The sequence below is a fragment of the Convolutriloba macropyga genome, chromosome 5 (genome assembly GCF_964194025.1).
Source record: "Convolutriloba macropyga chromosome 5, txConMacr16.3, whole genome shotgun sequence".
In the NCBI taxonomy this organism is placed as follows: Eukaryota; Metazoa; Xenacoelomorpha; order Acoela; family Convolutidae; genus Convolutriloba; species Convolutriloba macropyga.
Window position 1 is genome coordinate 13,905,019 of NC_134472.1, and position 23,805 is coordinate 13,928,823.

The 23,805-nt window shown below is 36.6% G+C and overlaps 1 protein-coding gene across 1 annotated transcript in view; it reads left to right on the forward strand.

Moving 5' to 3' along the window:
- Window positions 1-248: 248 nt before the first annotated feature.
- Window positions 249-23,805, forward strand: part of LOC142339819 (uncharacterized) — a 33,349-nt gene continuing 9,792 nt past the window's right edge. Inside the window, exons 1-2 of the mRNA XM_075390112.1 lie at window positions 249-320; window positions 889-950. The gene's annotated coding sequence lies outside the window, so the exon portion shown is untranslated. The remainder of the gene's footprint in view (window positions 321-888; window positions 951-23,805) is intronic.

The window sequence follows — 23,805 nt, forward strand, 5'->3', positions numbered from 1 at the left end:
ACGCCTGCTCATCTCTATCTGTACCTTTGCACTCTCTATATTTTTCAGCAACATGCCATTCAGTTTTGGTTGTGTGCCAGATGTTTAAATAGCTGCGTATTTTTCTATACGTGACAACAACAACAACACACACACACACAGACACTTTCCATGTTCTCACAGTTAAAAAACTGTTAATAAGCCTTATTTCCAGAATTCAATTCACCTTTAATGGTTCTCCTCTTCTTTTAATTCACTTTGCCGAACACTGTCAAACAAGTTATACGACGTTTGTTACATATTTTTGAGGCCATACTTATCCACAAATGCAGTAGTTTAAAGTGAGCCTCAATTTGGATCTTTTTTTGCTTGCCACCCCCAGCCCCATAGCCGTTAATTAGCATAATTAGCACCCCCCCCCCCAAATACCTAACTTTTCGCGAATTGTAAGAGCGATACTTGCATTTCATTGAAACAAGAGTGACTAAGTAGGTTGCCTGGACGTTTAGAATAGCTTCCTAAAAAAATTATAAATTGAGCCCTTATAGCCCATAACACCAAAAATGATATATACTGAAATTTCATTGATGTTTACGATATATGCAACAAATTTCGGATGAAATTTATAATAATTTCAAACTACAGCTGTATTAGCTCTTAATAAATGCAGATTGTTCATGTATTTTTATGCATGAACTTACTAAGCTTTAACATTATGTTAAAACATGTATAAATCGGGGGGGGGGGGGGGGGGGGGGCAAACTAAGCGGGGGTAGGGGGGAGGCGCTAGCAGAAAAGATTCTTCAATTTACTGTGCTTATAAGAAGTTTGGCAACAGCGTTTAGAAAATTTTCTACAGCAAGATTTCTTCTGCGTTGCAAAAGTTTCACAGGCTCCTTGATTGTTTAGATTCTGTTGTAAAAAAGATAAGAAAGGCAAAATTGAAAGAGACAGAGAAGGCAACACAAAATGTAAGTTACACGAAAGACACAATTTTATTATACACATCTTGACGTACTATGATCAGCCGGCTTAGCAGGCAAAATATTGACTTTATAAATTGAGAAACATAAATGACAAAAATGCATAATTGGAAATTTTTGCAACGTCGATTTCTCAAGTAGCAACAAAGATTACAAGCATCTTTGAAGATTTAGAAGATGAAAATACAAGAAATTTTTTATTTTGTACCACATACTGAAATTTTGTTTTCAAAATTAAAAAACAATGCTTTTACCCTATGATCTTAATTTTTTAATATAATTCAATTGTTATTTCGATCAAAATTTCTTCGATCAAGTTCTTTTCCGTAAAAACACAAAAAAGATTTCATAAACAGTTTTTAAAAACACAAGAATATCCATAGAAAAAAAGAATAGCGTTCGTGGAAAGTTCTATAACCATAAAAGTAGGAGATAACATGATATATCAGCTCTTAATAATCATTTACGAAATTCCAAGACAGAAATATTTTAAAAATGCGAGTGCATTCAGCATTTTTGGCATGATCTTTTTCCTAAATTGTTGCTGGCAAAAAATTCAATGTGCTTGTCCTTGTTTCCATTTTTTCTTTATTGTGAACCTTGTTTTTCCAATTAGAACATCATAAATTGTTGATCAATGTTAAAATTAACTGTTTTGATTTTTTGTGCTCCAAAAATTATAGCTGCGGGGACCCAAATTGATGATGAAGGTGCTATTTTCATTAAAAAAATCTAAGTACTATGTTTTAGTTATTTGATACACGATAACACCAATTGTCAAACTTAAATGCGGAAAACAACTGAAGTACCTCTAAAAACAGATAGACAAGATGAGGTACGCTAGCGTCCTTTTGGTTGGGAAGAAAAGACTCAGAACTTGAAGCTGCTTTGAAGCTGCTGGAGTTTTTCCAGCTGGATCTTATTAAAATACTCTCAATTTTTGGGAAACAATTTTTGGGACAACACAATTTTTGGGAAACTTTGAACCAAAAAATCTTATTAAAAACTGCTGAGAGAAGTTTTTGAGTCCATCGCTAAGAAACCTCGATGGTTGTGAATTGAAGATTACAACACTGAAATTGAAGAATTACAGAGAAACTGGCCTGATAACGGTTAAATACTATAGTGGATGAGGAAAATGAATTAAGTCGAGGTAATCTATTTGATATATACATTTTTTTGTCTGTATTATCAAGTTTCACAAGACCCTAAAGTGTGGCAGTATTCCGGGAGGCATCGCTAAAAACATAGCTCATTCAAATAATATCTTTCGCCAATTAAAAATAATAATGATTTTCGTGGCACTTCATTCTCCGCTCTTAATTTGAATGACCAACCTCAACTAACTAATATGATCTAAATACAAAAACATAGCATGATGAACCAAGAAGGAGCCGCTGAAAAGATCACTCAGGGCAATATCTTTTGTCGCATAAAATTTGTTGCATAGAGTTAGAGAAAAAGTGAAGATTTTCGGCAATTTTTTTCCAAACTACTAATTTTTGTTTTGTTCACCTCGCAAGTCGTGATTTGCAATTCTTTTTTTGAACTGTGAGCATGACAAATTCCATCTTTACATGAGCAGTAGACAATATTTGTATTTGGTTTGCGATAGCAAAAAGACTAAAATGTCAAGTTGTAATGCGTTTTTATACATTCTCTTATAATTTTTCAGTTTCAAATTGTTTTTGATCAGTAAAGTGTTGTATAGCTTAGAAGGGTGACTCTAAAAATGGGAGTAAATTTTGTAGAAAATTTTTTCTTTTCGGACTTTACTTTGCACCACTGATACGGTTGATCACCTTTCACTCTATTTTGAAATCTTTTGAACTCCCTTTTAATCTAATTTTAGTTTTGATCTAAGAGTGTGTTTGTCTTTATGAAAAAAATTAGTGGTCTGACAGTTGGATATTGAGGTCGTTAGTAAAACATATATATGGCGTTTCATAGACACCGTTTTGTTTATTTTCGGTCAGTCTGTAGCTTTATCCAAAAAATGCCATCAAAGCTTTAAATTTTTTGTCATAATCCTTATTTTTCAATGTGTTCGAAATAAAGAAATAAAAAATGAAAGTTCATGTGGCAAAAATTAACATTTTTTGCAGCCAATTCGGATACTGTTTCACTTCATTTTGAAGCTGCTGGCTAGCAATATAGTTCATGATTTGGTTCAAAAAAGATTTAGTGTTTTAAGGCAGACCCAAAGTGGGCTACTTTCACAGATTTAAAGAATAAAGAGCTAGGGCTACCTTTTTCTGCGCGCGAAGTAGGCTTAACAATGTCTCTTAGACTAACCGACTCAGTAAAACATTGAAGGCCTTCTTCATTTATAACGATGTACAAAAGTGTTAACACCGGAGTCAGAGACAGAAACATCGTGCAACTTCTCTATTAGACTGACTATAGTTAGTGGAGTTATCGCTATATAAAAGAGAACAGTGTCTTCTCAGTCTCTGATTGGTTGGAGGTGTACTTCTAGTATTTCTATTGCCTCATCCATCCTGAGTTAAGAGTTTTAAATCCGAATCTGTAAATTGTAGCAGGAATATGCTGGATGTGTCATCCTCGTTGTGGCTCGGGTGAAGAATTGTGTTCTCGTCGAAGTGGGGTTGTGACTTGTGCCGTCGTCAGTAAGTTGTCCGTCTGAATGTGGAGCCAGTAAAAGCTCCAGTTACAGGATGTGCTGGCCAGTATCGTCAGTACTGTTAGAGTACCCAACTGTCTCTCACCGTCTTCTAGTGAGGATTTGTTCCCAGTTGGAGGATTCTGTAGCTTGTATTCTGTAGTCTCTGTCTGTTTGTACAAGGAGATCTCTGTTTATCTCCATCTGATACAGGATTTTACCGATCGGATTTACCAGCTTACCTTCTGATGGAAATTCATCTTTTAACTACTCTGTGAGCTACCTAGTCCCTTAAAGTTTTAGTGAAGTTTCGTGCCTGCTGAGTAAATTGTGAACGGAGAAAAACAGAAAAGAACTAATCCTAATCTTCAATTGTGGAAAACAAGAAAAGATGAAAAGACAAAAGTGACAGTGAAAGGATAAAAAAGTAAATTGAAAGAATAATAAAGAAAATTTAAAAAAAGTATTCTTGAGAACAGTGCGTCTGGAGATATTAAGGGTCAGCGTGATAGATCTTTGGCCTGTGTCCGAAACTCGAATTCGAAATCAATGGGCCCGATTGACAGGATCCCTGAAAAAATCGAGAAAATTTTCATCTCGTCCCGTGCAAGCTTCAAGGGCACGGGGATAGAGGTCAACGTTGCAGTGTGGCTGCGACGCGAGAGGATGATTGAGGATCTGTGTCTCATCTGGTGACGGTTCCCGGTTGTCCAGCTTGTCCACCATCCAGTCTTTGTAGAGGAGATTGAAGGTGCGTCCACACATGCACTTCGTAGCTCCTCCCTCTACACACTGGAAATACTCAATTGGGACAAGTAGCGGGCGATTCGTTTTCGCACAGAGTGGCGAGAACAAGAAAGAGTTCTTTATGGGGTCGGAGTTGCGGAGTGTTCCTTCGCAAAAGGTATGTAGAATTATAAAACTATAATTCATATAGTAGGGCGAAGTTAATTCGGTGTCGGCATACTAGAGGCTTGAATTCATGTTTATGAGAGGGATTGTGTGTGTGAAAGTGATGTTATACGAAAAGATAATCGTGAATCGTGTGGAGCATCTTCGTCCTGTTCACTTTGTGAGTTTGTTTTTTTACATCCATTTGTGTTGGATATAAAGAACTAAACTGGAGATAGAAGTGGTTGTATTTTTGATAAATACTGTAGGGGCGACATCTCGGGTGAAAAACGTATTCAGATAGTCATTCGGACAATCTGCGAGGGCGAAGAAGTATATCGAGAAATGTCAAAGGCGCTCAATGAAACGGGGATTGATCGGGAAGTGTAGGCACTCTAGTGGGAGGTCCTTATACCGTCCTTCTGCAACGTATTCATTTTACGATTGTCCCAGGAAGCATGAACGGCGATGAAGTTTAATTAATCCTGTCATGGAAATGGACACCGTGAACCATGTCAATGTCCAGAGGATTCGTAAATTGGTGAAATCGGAAATTCGGTCCAGGTTCTCTGTGTGTTATTCCTGGTGTGGGGCAAAAGAATTGGCTCGACCTTGGCTTCGTGAGGATCAGGCCTTCGGGCCTCCTAGAGGGCAAACACTATGCAGAGCAGGCGACTGAGAAGCCTGAACTGGTGATGGGTGCACTGGGTAAATCTCATGCGCCATAGCTTTGGGGCGTCTTCTTTGGAAAGGGTCCGTGCACGGATATGTTATCCGTAGATGTAGGTCGATCGTATGGAGGAGGTTGTGGAATGGTTGGTTGAGGTTGTAGTGATGGAATTGTGGGCCCAAATCCGAGTGGTGGGACACTTGGACATTGAGTGATCGGGGTAGGCATCGCTGGTGTTGGATACACCAGTGGTTGTGATCGTGGTCGTGGACCACGAACTCTGCCAGAGTAGGCCCAGTTGGGGACTACTGTTTCGGACGTTGAGCGGCCTGATTGTTCCGCTTCGGCGACTTCATCAGGCCAGGAAGAGCTGTGGGAGGGCTTGATTGGTGGCTGTGGAACCGATGCTTGAGTGTGTGTAGTCTTGGCTAAGTGTGGTGACTGTGCCACGGGCTGATCTCCTTGGAGGAGTAGATCTTGTGACGAGCTCGGCGGTTCAACTGGCACTCATGGTGATATATAGATGAATTTCACCTGATGTTGAGGATGAAGTGGCGGTGAAGGCATGGGGTTCAACCACGCATAGTTTGCTGTGTCCAAAGACTGTGGCAGTGGGGAGGCATGGGCCATCGTGAAGAGGGCCGGCGTTTGCAACTCGCATACGGGCTCCTGGTAACTCGCATACGGGATTTCCTGGTAATCAGGTTCGCCTTCGAAAAAGTCTTTGAAAAGTGATTTAGCACGTGAGCGTTTACTTTTATTAGGGTAAAAATTATGTCAATGTAAAGATTGAAAATCAGGTTTTCTTTGTGATTCTACCTATAGTTTGTAGCGTTCATAAAGAGAGGTGGGGAGAGTAGAGGCTCTGTGCTTATTACAGTTATTGTGCACTGGAGAGGAAACTTTTTTTTAATACGTACCAAGGGTATCCAAAGATTCCAATGAGGGATTCTTTTAAATAGTTGCCGTTGATTGTATTACAACAATCGAAACGGCGAAGGGTAAATTCTTTTCCGTTAATAATGAGTTTGTTATAATAATTGTTATAATGACTTTGTAGTTGTCAGAATTGTGACTATATTTGTGCTTGTCTGCAAGGTATGCAAAATTTACAGCTTGTCCTACTTCAAGGTTCTCGACGGCGTCAACTACTTATTGGTTAAATTTCATTTCAAGGGTGGAGTTAGTCCAATCGCGTTGGCTATATTTGCAGTAAAATTTGCCTGGGTGGAGTGGTTTGCAATCTCATCGGATGTGAAAATTCTAACAGGGTTTCGCGCTTTAATTGGCTAAGGTATGATTCAACACCATCCGCGTCCAGTGATATTTGCTGATCAAAATTAACAGATCTACATGGTGCTTTAATAGACCAAAGGAAGGTCTTACGTGTGACCTGAACGACAATTGGAGTTCTCTTTGGTATAATATAGGGTTTTGTTCTAAACATTGATTTTCTAAAACATAAAGTGGTGAAGAAACAGTTTTTCGATGAAAAAATGAAATAACATTTGAGCTTTTAATTGTAGCAAATGTGTTTCGCTGTCCTTTGATGACGTATCGGACGTGGAAAATTTTGTGTGAGTAGAATAAAGGCGGTTTGTTTGAGATGGCGATCAACATCGCCGAGTTTTTTATAAATTATTAGACTTGTGTGGTCAACCTCAATTAACACTCGCTAATCCTATAATCGAGTTAAGCATCTATTTGTACGTTTGGGTGGACAGCACCAAACAAATTTTGTTTTCTGAAAAGTACAAGTTTTTCAGATTTACGATATACAGGTGATTCTTTTGGGATTATATATCCGTTACGGATATCTGGTTTAGTATAAGGTGTAAGGGAGGGTGTTTTGTTTGGGACGTTTAAGTGTACGTCCTTAATTTCAAGTGATGGCTTACCTGCAACAAATTTAAAACATTCGTGGTATTGGGCAAAATAATCTTGGAATTGTGTAGCGTATTAAGGGCGATCTTCGTTATATTGATAAATAGGTTTTGTGAAAACTTCGAAACGGGAAACTGCCCATTCATCATAAAGGTGTTTTTGAAGACGACTGTAAAATATGTGTGCATTGGGTTGGTGACCAGAATTAAATTTTTTATCTGCGAGCGTTTCAATGGAATAGGGTTTTGGAAATTTTATCATTCGTGCATGGGATCTACCATCGTTGAAAGTATGACAGTGATTATTGGGTTCCCAAATAATTGTCGCTTTAATAGCGTGACTTGGAGGGCAGTAACTTTGTTCGAGATCGCATTTAATACGCGTTTTCCCGTTATTGTTTTACCGATTTTGTTAAATAAAATGCAATAATGAATTTGTAGTTGTTAGAATTGTGCCTGTATTTGTGCTTGTTTGCAATGTGTGCAAAATTTACAGCTTGTGCTAGTTCAAACTTCTCGGCGGCGTCATCTACTAATTGATTAAATTTCAATTTATCGATGAAATTAGTCCAATCGCGCTGGTTATATATGCCAAGTTCTTGTGCAGTAAATTTTGCGTAGGTGAAGCGGTTTGCAAGTTCGTCGGATGTGAAACTTCTAACAGGGCTTCCTGCTTTAATTGGTTAAGGCCTTAAAAGGTATGATTCAACACCATCCGCGTCTAGTGATATTTGCTGATCAACATTACAAAATTATCAGATTTACATGGTGCTTTAATAGACCAAGGGAAGGTCTTACATGTGACTTGGTCAACAAATTGGAGTTTATTTTGGTAAAATATAGGAATTCGTTCAAAACATTGATTTTTTAAACATAAAGTGGTGAAGAAACAGTTTTGCACTGAAAAGTGAAATAACATTTGAGTTTTTAGGTGCAGCGAATGTGTTGCGCTGTCCTGTGATGACGTCTCCTACAAATGGAAATTTTTGTGTGAGTAGATTAAAGGCGGTTTGTTTGAGATCGCGATCAAGATCGCCGAGTTTTTTTTAATAAATTATTGTACTTGTGTGGTCCATCTCAACTAACACTCGGCTAATCCTATAATCAAGTTTTGCATCTATTTGTACGTTTGGGTGGACAGCACCAAACTAATTTTGTTTTCTGAAAAGTACAAATTTTTCAGATTTGTGATATACAGGTGATTCTTGTGGGAATACATATCCATTACGGATATCTGCTTTAGTATGAAGTGTAAGGGAGGGTGCTTTAATTGGGACGGTTAAGTGTACGTCCCTAATTTCAAGTGATGCCTTACCTGTAACAAAATTAAAGCCTTCGTGGTATTGTACAAAAAAAATCTTGGAATTGTGTAGCGTTTTACGGGCGATCTTCGATATATCTTTAAATAGGTTTTGTAAGAACTTCAAAACGGGAAAGTATCCATTCATCATAAAGGTGTTTTTGAAAACGACTGTCAAATATATGTGCATTGGGTTGGTGGCCAGGATTAATTTTGTTATCTGCGAGTGTTTCGATGAAATAGCAATTTTGAAATTCTATCATGCGTGCATGGGATCTACCATCGTCGAAAATACGACAGTGATTTTTGGGTTCCCAAATAACTGTAGCTTTAATTGCGTGATTTTGAGGGCAGTAACTTTGTTAGAGATCGCTTTTAATACGTGTTTTACCGTAATTGCTTTATCGAGTTTGTTAAAAGAATTGCGATATTGACTTTGTAGTTGTTAGATTTGTGCCTGTATTTGTGTTTGTTTGCAATGTGTGCAAAAGTTACAGCTTGTGCTAGTTCAAACTTCCCGACAGCGTCAACTACATTTTGATTGAATTTCAATTTATCAATGGTGTTAGTCCAATCGCCTTGGTTATTTATGCCAAGTTCTTGTGCAGTAAATTTTGCGTGGGTGAAGCGGTTTCCAATTTCATTAGATGTGGAAATTCTAACAGGGCTTCTTGCTTTAATTGGATAATGCGTTCAGTGGTGTGGTACAACACCATCCGCATCTCTAGATATTTGCTGATCAAAATTATCAGATTTACATGGTGCTTTAATAGATCAAGGGAAGGTTTTACATGTGACTTGGTCAACAAATTGGAGTTCATTTTGATAAAATAAAGGAATCCGTTCAAAACATTGACATTCTAAAACAAAAAGTGGTGAAGAAACAGTTTTGCAGTGAAAACTGAAATAACATTTGAGCTTTTAATTGTAGCGAATGTGTTTTGCTGTCCTGTGATGACGTCTCCTCCAAGTGGAAATTATTGTGTGAGTAGAATAAAGGCGGTTTGTTTGAGAGCGCGATCAAGATCGCCGAGTTTCTTTATAAATTATTAGACTTGTGTGGTCAACCTCAACTATCACTCGGCTAATCCTATAATCGAGTTTAGCATCTATTTGTACGTTTGGGTGGACAGCACCAAACTAATTTTGTTTTCTGAAAAGTACAAGTTTTTCAGATTTACGATATACAGGTGATTTTTTTGGGATTATATATCCGTTACGGATATCTGCTTTAGTAAAAGGAGTAAGGGAGGGTGCTTTATTTGGGACGTTTAAGTGTACGTCCTTAATTTCAAGTGATGCCTTACCTGTAACAAAGTTAAAGCCTTCGTGGTATTGTACAAAAAAGTCTTGGAATTACGTAGCGTATTATGGGCGATCTTCGTTATATTTATGAATAGGTTTTGTGAGATCTTCGAAACGGGAAACTGCCCATTCTTCATAAAGATGTTTTTGTAAATGACTGTAAAATATGTGTGCATTGGGTTGGTGACCAGAATGAAATTTTTTATCTGCGAACTTTGGGCAGTAACTTTGTTAGAGATCGCTTTTAATACGTGTTTTACCGTAATTGCTTTATCGAGTTTGTTAAAAGAATTGCGATATTGACTTTGTAGTTGTTAGATTTGTGCCTGTATTTGTGTTTGTTTGCAATGTGTGCAAAAGTTACAGCTTGTGCTAGTTCAAACTTCCCGACAGCGTCAACTACATTTTGATTGAATTTCAATTTATCAATGGTGTTAGTCCAATCGCCTTGGTTATTTATGCCAAGTTCTTGTGCAGTAAATTTTGCGTGGGTGAAGCGGTTTGCAATTTCATTAGATGTGGAAATTCTAACAGGGCTTCTTGCTTTAATTGGATAATGCGTTAAGCGGTGTGGTACAACACCATCCGCATCTTTAGATATTTGCTGATCAAAATTATCAGATTTACACGGTGCTTTAATAGATCAAGGGAAGGTTTTACATGTGACTTGGTCAACAAATTGGAGTTCATTTTGATAAAATAAAGGAATCCGTTCAAAACATTGACATTCCAAAACAAAAAGTGGTGAAGAAACAGTTTTGCAGTGAAAACTGAAATAACATTTGAGCTTTTAATTGTAGCGAATGTGTTTTGCTGTCCTGTGATGACGTCTCCTCCAAGTGGAAATTATTGTGTGAGTAGAATAAAGGCAGTTTGTTTGAGAGCGCGATCAAGATCGCCGAGTTTCTTTATAAATTATTAGACTTGTGTGGTCAACCTCAACTAACACTCGGCTAATCCTATAATCGAGTTTAGCATCTATTTGTACGTTTGGGTGGACAGCACCAAACTAATTTTGTTTTCTGAAAAGTACAAGTTTTTCAGATTTACGATATACAGGTGATTCTTTTGGGATTATATATCCGTTACGGATATCTGCTTTAGTAAAAGGAGTAAGGGAGGGTGCTTTATTTGGGACGTTTAAGTGTACGTCCTTAATTTCAAGTGATGCCTTACCTGCAACAAAGTTAAAGCCTTCGTGGTATTGTACAAAAAAGTCTTGGAATTACGAAGCGTATTACGGGCGATCTTCGTTATATTTATGAATAGGTTTTGTGAGATCTTCGAAACGGGAAACTGCCCATTCTTCATAAAGATGTTTTTGTAAATGACTGTAAAATATGTGTGCATTGGGTTGGTGACCAGAATGAAATTTTTTATCTGCGAGTGTTTCAATGAAATAGCGTTTTTGAAATTTTGTCATGCGTGCATGGGATCTACCATCGTCGAAATTACGACAGTGATTATTGGGTTCCCAAATAACTGTAGCTTTAATGGCGTGATTTTGAGTGCAGTAACTTTGTTAGAGATCGCTTTTAATACGTGTTTTACCGTAATTGCTGTATCGAGTTTGTTAAAAGAATTGCGATATTGACTTTGTAGTTGTGAGAATTGTGCCTGTGTTTGTGCTTGTTTGCGGTGAGTGCAAAATTTACAGCTTGTGCTACTTCAAACTTCTCGACAGCGTCAACTACTTATTGATTAAATTTCAATTTATTTTTTTAAATAAATTATTGTATTTGTGTGGTCCATCTCAACTAACACTCGTCTAATCCTATAATCGAGTTTAGCATCTATTTGTACCTTTGGGTGGACAGCACCAAACCAATTTTGTTTTCTGAAAAGTACAAATTTTTCAGATTTGTGATATACAGGTGATTCTTGTGGGAATACATATCCATTACGGATATCTGCTTTAGTATGAAGTGTAAGGGAGGGTGCTTTGTTTGGGACGGTTAAGTGTACGTCCTTAATTTCAAGTGATGCCTTACCTGTAACAAAATTAAAGCCTTCGTGGTATTGTACAAAAAAGTCTTGGAATTGTGTAGCGTTTTACGGGCGATTATTAGACTTGTGTGGTCAATCTCAACTAATATTCGGCTAATCCTATAATCGAGTTTAGCATCTATTTGTACGTTCGGGTGGACAGCACCAAACTAATTTTGTTTTCTGAAAAGTACAAGTTTTTCAGATTTACGATATACAGGTGATTCTTTTGGGATTATATATCCGTTACGGATATCTGTTTTAGTAAAAAGAGTAGGGGAGGGTGCTTTATTTGGGACGGTTAAGTGTACGTCCTTAATTTCAAGTGATGCCTTACCTGTAACAAAGTTAAAACTTTCGTGGTATTGTACAAAATAATCTTGGTATTACGTAGCGTATTACGGGCGATCTTCGTTATATTTATGAATAGGTTTTGTGAGATCTTCGAAACGGGAAACTATCCATTCTTCATAAAGATGTTTTTGTAAATGACTGTAAAATATGTGTGCATTGGGTTGGTGACCAGAATGAAATTTTTTATCTGCGAGTGTTTCAATGAAATAGCGTTTTTGAAATATTGTCATGCGTGCATGGGATCTACCATCGTCGAAATTACGACCGTGATTATTGGGTTACCAAATAACTGTAGCTTTAATGGCGTGATTTTGAGTGCAGTAACTTTGTTAGAGATCGCTTTTAATACGTGTTTTGCCGTAATTGCTTTATCGAGTTTGTTAAAAGAATTGCGATATTGTCTTTGTAGTTGTGAGAATTGTGCCTTTGTTTGTGCTTGTTTGCGATGAGTGCAAAATTTACAGCTTGTGCTACTTCAAACTTCTCGACAGCGTCAACTACTTATTGATTAAATTTCAATTTATTTTTTTAAATAAATTATTGTACTTGTGTGGTCCATCTCAACTAACACTCGGCTAATCCTATAATCGAGTTTAGCATCTATTTGTACGTTTGGGTGGACAGCACCAAACTAATTTTGTTTTCTGAAAAGTACAAATTTTCCAGATTTGTGATATACAGGTGATTCTTGTGGGAATACATATCCATTACGGATATCTGCTTTAGTATGAAGAGTAAAGGAGGGTGCTTTGTTTGGGACGGTTAAGTGTACGTCCTTAATTTTAAGTGATGCCTTACCTGTAACAAAATTAAAGCCTTCGTGGTTTTGTACAAAAAAATCTTGGAATTGTGTAGCGTTTTACGGGCGATTATTAGACTTGTGTGGTCAATCTCAACTAACACTCGGCTAATACTATAATCGAGTTTAGCATCTATTTGTACGTTTGGGTGGACAGCACCAAACTAATTTTGTTTTCTGAAAAGTACAAGTTTTTCAGATTTACGATATACAGGTGATTCTTTTGGGATTATATATCCGTTACGGATATCTGCTTTAGTAAAAGGAGTAAGGGAGGGTGCTTTTTTTGGGACGGTTAAGTGTACGTCCTTAATTTCAAGTGATGCCTTACCTGTAACAAAATTAAAACTTCCGTGGTATTGTACAAAATAATCTTGGAATTACGTAGCGTATTACGGGCGATCTTCGTTATATTTATGAATAGGTTTTGTGAGATCTTCGAAACGGGAAAATGCCCATTCTTCATAAAGATGTTTTTGTAAATGACTGTAAAATATGTGTGCATTGGGTTGGTGACCAGAATGAAATTTTTTATCTGCGAGTGTTTCAATTAAATAGCGTTTTTGAAATTTTGTCATGCGTGCATGGGATCTACCATCGTCGAAATTACGACAGTGATTATTGGGTTCCCAAATAACTGTAGCTTTAATGGCGTGATTTTGAGTGCAGTAACTTTGTTAGAGATCGCTTTTAATACGTGTTTTACCGTAATTGCTGTATCGAGTTTGTTAAAAGAATTGCGATATTGACTTTGTAGTTGTGAGAATTGTGCCTGTGTTTGTGCTTGTTTGCGGTGAGTGCAAAATTTACAGCTTGTGATACTTCAAACTTCTCGACAGCGTCAACTACTTATTGATTAAATTTCAAATTATCAATGGTGTTAGTCCAATCGCGTTGGCTATATATGCCAATTTCTTTAGCCGTAAATTTTGCGTGGGTGAAGTGGTTTGCAATCTCATCGGATGTGAAAATTCTAACAGGGTTTCTTGCTTTAATTGGATAAGGCGTTAAGCGGTATGATTCAACACCATCCGCGTCTCTAGATATTTGCTGATCAAAATTAGCAGATTTACATGGTTCTTTATAGATCAAGAGAAGTTCTTACGTGTGACTTTGTCGACAAATTGGAGTTCATTTTGGTAAAATATGGGAATTCGTTCAAAACATTGATTTTCTAAGACATAAAGTGGCGAAGAAACAGTTTTGCACTGAAAAGTGAAATAACATTTGAGCTTTTAAGTGTAGCGAATGTGAATCGCTGTCCTGTGATGACCTCTCCTACAAGTCGAAATTTTTGTGTGAGTAGAATAAAGGTGGTTTGTTTGAGATCGCGATCAACATCGCCGAGTTTTTTTTTATAAATTGTTAGACTTGTGTTGTCAACCTCAACTAACACTCGGCTAATCCTATAATCGAGTTAAGCATCTATTTGTACGTTTGGGTGGACAACACCAAACTAATTTTGTTTTCTGAAAAGTACAAGTTTTTCAGATTTACGATATACAGGTGATTCTTTTGGGATTATATATCCGTTACGGATATCTGTTTTAGTAAAAAGAGTAGGGGAGGGTGCTTTATTTGGGACGGTTAAGTGTACGTCCTTAATTTCAAGTGATGCCTTACCTGTAACAAAGTTAAAACTTTCGTGGTATTGTACAAAATAATCTTGGTATTACGTAGCGTATTACGGGCGATCTTCGTTATATTTATGAATAGGTTTTGTGAGATCTTCGAAACGGGGAACTATCCATTCTTCATAAAGATGTTTTTGTAAATGACTGTAAAATATGTGTGCATTGGGTTGGTGACCAGAATGAAATTTTTTATCTGCGAGTGTTTCAATGAAATAGCGTTTTTGAAATTTTGTCATGCGTGCATGGGATCTACCATCGTCGAAATTACGACCGTGATTATTGGGTTACCAAATAACTGTAGCTTTAATGGCGTGATTTTGAGTGCAGTAACTTTGTTAGAGATCGCTTTTAATACGTGTTTTGCCGTAATTGCTTTATCGAGTTTGTTAAAAGAATTGCGATATTGTCTTTGTAGTTGTGAGAATTGTGCCTTTGTTTGTGCTTGTTTGCGATGAGTGCAAAATTTACAGCTTGTGCTACTTCAAACTTCTCGACAGCGTCAACTACTTATTGATTAAATTTCAATTTATTTTTTTAAATAAATTATTGTACTTGTGTGGTCCATCTCAACTAACACTCGGCTAATCCTATAATCGAGTTTAGCATCTATTTGTACGTTTGGGTGGACAGCACCAAACTAATTTTGTTTTCTGAAAAGTACAAATTTTCCAGATTTGTGATATACAGGTGATTCTTGTGGGAATACATATCCATTACGGATATCTGCTTTAGTATGAAGAGTAAAGGAGGGTGCTTTGTTTGGGACGGTTAAGTGTACGTCCTTAATTTTAAGTGATGCCTTACCTGTAACAAAATTAAAGCCTTCGTGGTTTTGTACAAAAAAATCTTGGAATTGTGTAGCGTTTTACGGGCGATTATTAGACTTGTGTGGTCAATCTCAACTAACACTCGGCTAATACTATAATCGAGTTTAGCATCTATTTGTACGTTTGGGTGGACAGCACCAAACTAATTTTGTTTTCTGAAAAGTACAAGTTTTTCAGATTTACGATATACAGGTGATTCTTTTGGGATTATATATCCGTTACGGATATCTGCTTTAGTAAAAGGAGTAAGGGAGGGTGCTTTTTTTGGGACGGTTAAGTGTACGTCCTTAATTTCAAGTGATGCCTTACCTGTAACAAAATTAAAACTTCCGTGGTATTGTACAAAATAATCTTGGAATTACGTAGCGTATTACGGGCGATCTTCGTTATATTTATGAATAGGTTTTGTGAGATCTTCGAAACGGGAAAATGCCCATTCTTCATAAAGATGTTTTTGTAAATGACTGTAAAATATGTGTGCATTGGGTTGGTGACCAGAATGAAATTTTTTATCTGCGAGTGTTTCAATTAAATAGCGTTTTTGAAATTTTGTCATGCGTGCATGGGATCTACCATCGTCGAAATTACGACAGTGATTATTGGGTTCCCAAATAACTGTAGCTTTAATGGCGTGATTTTGAGTGCAGTAACTTTGTTAGAGATCGCTTTTAATACGTGTTTTACCGTAATTGCTGTATCGAGTTTGTTAAAAGAATTGCGATATTGACTTTGTAGTTGTGAGAATTGTGCCTGTGTTTGTGCTTGTTTGCGGTGAGTGCAAAATTTACAGCTTGTGATACTTCAAACTTCTCGACAGCGTCAACTACTTATTGATTAAATTTCAATTTATCAATGGTGTTAGTCCAATCGCGTTGGCTATATATGCCAATTTCTTTAGCCGTAAATTTTGCGTGGGTGAAGTGGTTTGCAATCTCATCGGATGTGAAAATTCTAACAGGGTTTCTTGCTTTAATTGGATAAGGCGTTAAGCGGTATGATTCAACACCATCCGCGTCTCTAGATATTTGCTGATCAAAATTAGCAGATTTACATGGTTCTTTATAGATCAAGAGAAGTTCTTACGTGTGACTTTGTCGACAAATTGGAGTTCATTTTGGTAAAATATGGGAATTCGTTCAAAACATTGATTTTCTAAGACATAAAGTGGCGAAGAAACAGTTTTGCACTGAAAAGTGAAATAACATTTGAGCTTTTAAGTGTAGCGAATGTGAATTGCTGTCCTGTGATGACCTCTCCTACAAGTCGAAATTTTTGTGTGAGTAGAATAAAGGTGGTTTGTTTGAGATCGCGATCAACATCGCCGAGTTTTTTTTTATAAATTGTTAGACTTGTGTTGTCAACCTCAACTAACACTCGGCTAATCCTATAATCGAGTTAAGCATCTATTTGTACGTTTGGGTGGACAACACCAAACTAATTTTGTTTTCTGAAAAGTTGAAATTTTTCAGATTTATGTTGTACAGGTTATTCTTTTGGGATTATATATCCGTTACGGATATCTGCTTTAGTATAAGGTGTAAGGGATTGTGTTTTGTTTGGAACGTTTATGTGTACGTCCTTAATTTCAAGTGATAGCTTACCTGCAACAAAATTAAAACATTCGTGGTATTGTACAAAAAAATCTTGGAATTGTGTAGCGTATTACGGGCGATCTTCGTTATATTCATAATAGGTTTTGTGAAATCTTCGAAACGGGGAACTGCCCATTCATCATAAAGGTGTTTTTGAAGACAACTGTAAAATATGTGTGCATTGGGTTGGCGACCGGAATTAATTTTGTTATCTGCGAGTGTTTCAATGAAAGTGCGTTTTTGAAATTTTATCATGCGTGCAATGGATCTACCATCGTTGAAAGTACGACAGTGATTATTGGGTTCCCAAACAATTTTAGCTTTAATAGTGTGATTTGGAGGGCAGTAACTTTGTTCGAGATCGCATTTAATACGCGTTTTACCGTAATTGTTTTACCGAGTTTGTTAAAATAATTGTGATATTGACTATGTAGTTGTCAGAAATGTGCCTGTTTTTGTGCTTGTTTGCAATGTGTGCAAAATTTACAGCTTGTGCTACTTCAAACTTCTCGGCGGCGTCATCTACTAATTGATTAAATTTCAATTTATCGATGAAATTAGTCCAATTGCGTTGGCTATATATGCCAAGTTGTTTTGCAGTAAAATTTGCGTGGTTGAAGCGGTTTGCAATCTCATCGGATGTAAAAATTCTGACAGGGTTTCGCGCTTTAATTGGATAAGGCGTTAGCGCTTTGATTCAACACCATCCTCGTCTCTAGATATTTGCTGATCAAAATTATCAGATTTACATGGTTTTTTAATAGAGCAAAGGAAGGTCTTACGTGTGACTTGAACAACAAATTGGAGTTCTTTTTGGTATAATATAGGATTTTGGTCTAAACGTTGATTTTCTAAAACATAAAGTGGTGAACAAACAGTTTTTCACAGAAAACTGAAATAACATTTAAGTTTTTAATTGTAGCGAATGTGTTTGGCTTTCCTTTGATGAAGTATACTTCAAGTGGAAATTTTTGTGTGAGCAGAAAAAAGGCGGTTTGTTTGAGATCGCGATCAAGATCGCAGAGTTTTTTTTTAAAAATTGAAGATTTGTCTGGTCCATCTCAACTAACACTCATTTAATCCTATAACCGAGTTTAGCATCTGTTTGTACGTTTGGGTGGACAGCACCAAACTAATTTTGTTTTCTGAAAAGTTCGGATTATTCAGATTTACGATATACAGGTGACTCTTGTGGGATTACATATCCGTTACGGATATCTGTTTTAGTATGAAGTGCAAGGGAGGGTGCTTTGTTTGGTACGGTTAAGTGTACGTCCTTAATTTCAAGTGATGCCTTACCTGTAACAAAATTAAAACTATCGTGGTATTGTACAAAAAAATCTTGGATTTGTGTAGCGTATTACGGGCGATCATCGTTATATTTTTAAATAGGTTTTGTAAGAATTTCGAAACGGGAAAGTATCCATTCATCATGAGAGTGTTTTTGAAAACAAGTTTCAAATATGTGTGCTTTGGGTTGGTGACCACAATTAGTTTTGTTATCTGCGAGTGTTTCAATGAAATAGCGTTTTTGAAAAATCGTGCGTGCATTTGACCATTGTTGAAAATATCACAGTGATTATTGGGTTCCCAAATAACTGTAGCTTTAATAGCGTGCTTTCGAGGGCAGTAACTTCGTTTGAGATCGCATTTAAAAAGCGTTTTACCGTAATAAATATTTTCTGATTTGACGTCAAAACTAAGCGTGATTTTAGGTTATTGAAGTGACCATTCTAGTGCGTGGATGACAAGATCTTCATGTTATGGCTACAGGACGAGTAGCCAATGGATTATCTGTGGCATTAGGAATTCATCCATGGTTCCGTGGATTATAGATCATGTTTACGTGTTAGAAAGCGAAAAGTCGATAACGATCGAGTTGAAAACGGCCTTGTTTGGCTTCAATATTAACTTGCCAACAATCAATATCAACTTGCCAACGTTCAGTACGTCAAATTGATCATCGGTGGGTGATAGTGGTGTTTACTGATGAGACAAACGAGTGCAAGTTCTCTACGAGCTTCCATTTCTGTGGGAAAGAAAGGTATTTCCGAATTGTTGACATACCGATTATCGTGATCGAACCGGAAGCCTCTTTTAAGTGAGATTTTGTGGCAAAAGCTATCTCTGTTGCTGAGTTTAGCTTATATGACGTATTCGCTTACTTGAAGTGTTCGAATTTGTAAGAATATTGAAACTTGGGCAGAGAAGACTTGATATCTGCCGGTTTGATCTTACATTCGCCAGTTTTATCGAGCTTTAAAACCGCATATTTGTGATATATTGTGGGGAGCAATCATAATGTTTTACTATTAGATCTTGAACTACTGATTTGGGATTGGATATATTGTGATTATCAACTTTAATCGGTTGTTTTATGGGAAGTGATTTTGCAAAGAATAAATCAATCAGAAAATTGATTAAATCTGTAATGGACATGTATAAGAAAGTCCAGAGTGAGGATTGTAGAAAACGAAATATCCTGCAGTGTTTTTTGTGTATCTTTCATATTAATAGTGTATATCTTGGCAGACAAAGGGCGACGGATTTGTTTGTTTTCTTCGAAAAATAGTAAGAGCAGCGGCTTGTGGGTGAAAAATTAAATTATCCTGTTCAACTACAATTTCATTAGAGAAGGTAATCTTAGATTGTTTAAGTAAGTCCTGTACTCGCTGTTTTTGTACTGGCGTTATCTGATATGATTTTGAAATTCTTTGTTTTTTCTCAATTATGTAGTTGTTCTCCGTTTTTATGATCTCCGAAAAGGGCGGGTGTGGGAACAACAATCTTTGGATCAAGTTTTAGCTCTAATGTAGGGTAGGTTCGAATTGTGTCAGGTTGTTTCCTAATACAATGGTGAGAATTTTGATCTGGGTCAGGTGTAGGTGAATTTGAACCCAGAGTGATTATAGGTGGTGTATCTTGAAAACTGAGTAGTAGTGAACTGTGGAAGGAAAGGGATGAATTTACAATATAAAATGAGTGATTTCAATGAGTTTGTGAAAACAAAGGTTCAATATTAGTGACTGGTCCTTGTAGTGGAGTTAAAGGTTTCCTTGCAAGTGATGGAGTAGGTAAGGAAAATTGAGAAGGGGATGGATCAGAGATAGAGGAGTCAGAAATGATACTGATATTTTGTGTTGTATCATCTATATTAGAGACAGTGTTAATTGGACGTGGCAATTCAGAACTACTAGTACTATTTGTGTTAGCAAAATTAATTTATTGAGTGGAGAATTGCGGTGTATTTGAATAATTATTTTATTCTGGTTGTGGTGCTCGTGGTGGAGCAGGTATTAGTGTTGGCTTCTGGAGTGTTGCGCTTTATTTACAACGAGAACATCAATTTTAATTTTGAGTGGCTGAGCGGTTCTAAAACGGCGATTTAGAAACGTGCGTAAATGTTTATTCTAGTTTAAAAATTTGTGAACTTCGTTATAAATTTCTGAGTGTGTCTTTTCACGATTTAGAAACCAGTGTGCAAAGGTTCAGTTTTGCAAATTTTTAATTTGTGGGTGGTGACCGAGATGGTCAGTATGTGTGTGTTTGGTGAAAGAATTACATGGGGAATTCTGTGAGGGGTTACAATTGCCAAAGCTATCTGCATTGGAAAATAGGTTAAAGATGATTGGTTTTTTTGATTTTTGACCGAATACAAGTTCATATGGTGAAAGATTGATGTGGGTTATAACTTGTGAAATGAACACAAAGGGGAAAGTTTTGACTTTTTGTAACCATGTGTCCTATTGTGAGTCTCAAACTGTGCGGAGATGCGTGTCTAATGGTCGATTACTGTTTTCTACAAGTCCATTTGACAATGGTGCGTACGACGTGCGTGGTTTAAATTGTACACAATATATGCGACAAAAATGTGCAAATTCACCATTAATGTATTCATTTCCTTTGTCGCTTACTAAGATCTCAGGTATTCCAAATTTAACTATCCAATAGTCAAATAATATCGATAGTGCTTTTGCTGCGTCATTTTTGGGAGAAGGGTGAAGATCGACAAAATGTGTGAATGCGTCTACGATTACATAGACATAAGAGTTTCCTTCTGGAGAGGTTTGGGAGGAGACATAAAAGTTTCCATCCGGAGGGGTTTGCAATTAGGAGGTTTGGCATGGATGTGCTCGTTTGGCAATTGAAGCAATCTTGTGTAATTATTGCTATCCATAATTTAATATTTGAGAAATAATAGTTCTCTGTTATTATAGCGTAGGTTTTCTGCTATGGTAGCGTATTGTAGCGGGATGGCCCGAGAGATCGTGTGAAGGTGCGATATGAATTATTGTCAAAAATAGAGAAAGTGGTAAGCATATGGCTGCTATTGTGTTTCTCGGATATAATATAAAAGATGATTTGTTTCATTTATGCTCAGATCCCGAAAACGCGGATAGTAAATTAGAAGTCCTTTATTTGCTCGAACTGTTAAAGAGGGGGTGGAAAGATTGTTTTTGTATTTTTTCCTAAGAATAAATTCTCTTAAAACAGGATCTTATTGTTGCGCTTCATGTAGAAGTGTGTCATTTATTTCTATTTGTTCATTATAGAAGTAACTATAAATTTCTGGTGATCTGGGTATACAATCGCTTGAAGTGAAAACTTGATACAACTGATTATTTGTGCATTTTTTGCACTGTGACCGGATGCCATAAAGGCTCCTGTTTTGTTAGTATTCAGAGTGAAATCTGAGTGTTGTACAATAGGAAAAGTTTCTAAGTGTGGTCGACTTTGCTCAAAATTGTTCAGTTTTATGATGGTGAATTTGTTCTAAAGGCTGCGCCTTAGTTTTTGTTTCATGGTAGGAAACGGGAACATAGAGATTGTTCTCTAATTGTACTTTAAAATAGTTGTATTTGATTTGTAATTATATGGAAAGTGTGGTAATTCTACAGCAGTGTCTCTAGTTACTGTGTTAATTTATTCTTTTGATACAGCATACTGGCACTGTATCGGTTGCGTTTGTTGGTTATGTTTCATAAAAATTTTTATGGAGTCAGGAATTTTGACCGTTCGTAGACGGTGTTCATCTTGTGTTGTCGTCATGAGTGAACTACTTAGAAAATCTGGAAGTGAAAAGATTTTACCTTCATTCCAAACTATGTTTAAGTTTCGAAATTTCATTAAAATCAACTGAAGTTTGTGCTTCGGCTTGCTCTTCTGTGTGAACAAAAAGAGAATAGGTTTGTGATCAGCGTATGAAAAAAAAATAGGGTGGTGTGACCCTTGAAGGAGAAAATCATATTCAGAAAGGGACTGAGTTATGTGGTAGAGAATAAGCGAGCATTTGCGAAAACTAATTCCATTTTGCCAAATTGATTTCTTTGTAAGAGTGCAGCTCCAATGCCAAAGTTCGATGCATTGCATAAGATATAGAAGGGTTTGTCCGAGTTAGGAATTGCGAGGCGTAGTGTGCCATCCGTAAGTTTCTTTTTTGATCTGTCAAATGTTTTTTGTAGCTCTGGGGTCCACTTAAAATCTGTTGTATCTCTAATTTGGATGTAGAAAAATCAAAATAACTTGAAGATTGTATAAATGTTTCAAGATAAAAGTGAGAATCCCAAGGTAGTTTTGGATTTCGTTATTTGTTTATTGGTGGTTGCAATTTTAGGAATCCATCTATTTTGGATATTAGTTGATGTATGTGTTTAATGTACTTTGTTCCCTAAGAATTTAACCGATTCTAAGAATAAGAAGAATTTGTCTGGAGCGGCTCTTAAAATTTGTTTTTTGTGAGAAATTTTTGTGTTTTGGTTGAGTGTATGTGGCATTGTGTCTGATGTCGTATCTTGAATGAAAACATCATCCGTAAGTTTCTTTTTTACTCTGTCAGTTGTTTTTTGTAGCTCTGGGATTCACTCAAAATCTGTTGTATCACTAAGTTGGTGGTAGAAAAGTCAAAACAACTTGAAGATTATATATGTTTCAAGATAAAAGTGAGAAATTCAACGTAGTTTTGGATTTCGTCTTTTGTTTATTGGTGGTTGCATTTTTAGGAACCCATCTATTTTGGGTTTTAGTTGATGTATGTGATTACTTTGTATTTAGTGTCATAAGAATTTAACCAATTCTAAGAAAAAGAAGGATTTGTCAGGAGCGGCTCTGAGGATTTCCTTTTTGAGAATTTTTTGCTTATTGTTCGAGTGTGGGTGGCATTTTGTCTGAGGTCGTATCTTGAAAAAAAAAACATCATCAAGATATGTGATAGTATTGTTTTTGCAAGTTGGTGGTTTGGAGATACTACTTATGAAGGATGAAAAGGCAGCTGGGCCAATGGAAATACCGTAAAGCAGTATTGTTGTCGAGCAATGACAAAATTGGTGAGTCGTTGTGGCGGTTTGTCTGGTGGCATTTGATTTTATGCATTATTCATGTCGGCTATAGAGAAAACCGGGACTTTAATGCGTGTTAGTTTTATCTGAATCGGCTCTATTGGCCAACTGCACTTTGTTTTGTCAATCATTGTTTTTAACTGACGAGCGCCTAGAACAACCGCAAGTGATTAAACTTTCTTAAGTTTAATTACTGGATTAATAATTGTGTTTCCCGTAATGAGAGAGTGTGTGTTTACAGGTGCAATACCATCAAAGTGTGTTAGAATGTCAAGTAAGTGTTGTACTCGTTCTTTTAGTTGTATAGATATACTTCTAGCTCGTTCCTTTTTAAATACTGCTGTTATTTTTATGGGTTGGTTTAAGTCAACATTAGTTTTCCCTGCAACGAATTTAGATGTGGCATAACAGTGTTTATTTTGTTTTAAAAGTTGTGCTAATTGTTAAAATTGTGTTTGTGTTCAAAATTGATGTGTCGTATGTTCAAAATTGAACAGTATGAGAAATTTTTTTTCTGTTTTTGTGAAGTCAGAACATCAAATGGTATATGAAACAGTTTCTGTTGTGATTTGTATTCACGTTCTTGTTGTTTGGTGAGATTTAAGCAATAAAGCTTTTTTAGTGTTGCTGATGTACCATGTGTA